This window comes from Poecilia formosa, unplaced genomic scaffold (assembly GCF_000485575.1).
Source record: "Poecilia formosa unplaced genomic scaffold, Poecilia_formosa-5.1.2 Scaffold613, whole genome shotgun sequence".
NCBI classification, from domain to species: domain Eukaryota; kingdom Metazoa; phylum Chordata; class Actinopteri; order Cyprinodontiformes; family Poeciliidae; genus Poecilia; species Poecilia formosa.
Window position 1 is genome coordinate 78,178 of NW_006800552.1, and position 1,911 is coordinate 80,088.

Genomic DNA, 1,911 nt, shown 5'->3' on the forward strand with positions numbered 1-1,911 from the left:
GGACCGTCACAGGAAGCTGCTGATTGGACAATCAGAGGAAGCTGCTGATTGGACGATCAGAGGAAGCTGCTGATTGGACGATCAGAGGAAGATGCTGATTGGACGGTCAGAGGAAGCTGCTGATTGGACCGTCAGAGGAAGCTGCTGATTGGACAATCAGAGGAAGCTGCTGATTGGACGATCAGAGGAAGCTGCTGATTGGACGATCAGAGGAAGCTGCTGATTGGACGATCAGAGGAAGCTGCTGATTGGACGATTAGAGGAAGCTGCTGATTGGACGATTAGAGGAAGCTGCTGATTGGACGATCAGAGGAAGCTGCTGATTGGACGATTAGAGGAAGCTGCTGATTGGATGATCAGAGGAAGCTGCTGATTGGACGATTAGAGGAAGCTGCTGATTGGACGATCAGAGGAAGCTGCTGATTGGACGATCAGAGGAAGATGCTGATTGGACGATCAGAGGAAGATGCTGATTGGACGATCAGAGGAAGATGCTGATTGGACGATCAGAGGAAGCTGCTCTTTGGACGATCAGAGGAAGATGCTGCTGCTCTCAGTGTTTTAAATATGAAACCTAAACATCAGGAGGTGAATTTATGAAACTGATCCTCTTCTGGAAACAACAACCTTAATAAAATTCATTAATGATGTTTCCTGATTCTGATCCATCTGATGACATTATGGATTATTAGGCCAGATTGCTGATCAGAATTTTTCCAATATGGTAATAAATGACCATCAGTCGGATCAGCCTCTCTGTGTGTACAAAACTCTCAGTAATGAACATCAAGTTAAACCAACTTGTTTTCTGTCTCTGGTTACAGTTTCATGTTCACAATGGAAAGGAAGTCAAATATGGACTTTTCAAAGTAAAACATTAAACTTCCTGTTATAATGGGGCAGATCTGATGATGTCAGTATTTGACCAGTTAGTGACAAATGCTAAGTAGTTAAGTTAGTGTTGTTAGGGATCATTTGAACAGCAGGTTCATTCCCTCTACTACTGTAAGAGTTATCCTCCTGACTACCAGTAGTTCAGATTTGTCCTCTGTAGAGGACATTTGTAAACTTTAATCTCTCCCATCCACTGCATACTACTGAATTATTTCCTTTTGGTATCTACAGAGGACATTTAGGGCTTTTCAATTATACCAAATGTGAAGAGGTGGAACTTTTGCACATTCCTTTTCCTCATTCAGAAAAATGGTGTCCATCAGTACAAGCACATGTTATGGGAAGAGAAAAAGTGCATAAAACTTTTCATTGTGCAAATTTTGGTTTAAACTTTTGTAGCATATTCTAAAAAAGTCTCTTAGCAGCATATTAAAGTATTCTATGAATTAATATTCATAGAATGTTTTAGTATTTAAAAGTTGTAAAATTGTCCTCTGGACATTTGTAATTATTTTTTGTTTTGTTCTGTATCCATCCATTTTCTAACACCTGGTCCCTTAGTGGGGTCAGGAGGTGCTGCTGCCTCTCCAGCTAACGTTCTGGGCGAGAGGCGGGTCACCTGGACAGGTGTAGACGCTGCCATTAGTAAAAGGCTGGAAATGCTGAGGACGGACGGAGGAAATGAACCCACAGAGCCACCAGATGCGTTTGGCCTGAGTGCAGTGCTCATCAGAGCGACCTGTGGCCTTTTATTGAGAAACGATGTCACCTGCGCAAAACTCCGCCCACAACAGGAAGTCAACATGAAAACAATATTCAACAAAAGAGAACAGAACAATGACAAATAAAAAAATAATACAATTTTAAGTCGTTGTGGACTCGCTGTGTATGTGACATCATCAGAAGTGATGATGATTGGGACCAGAAGCCTTGTGTGGAAAAACATTTCTGGGTGTCTTTGCCTGTTTATGTTAGAAGAAGAAAAAAATTGCCATTGATTATAAGGTTTTACATCAC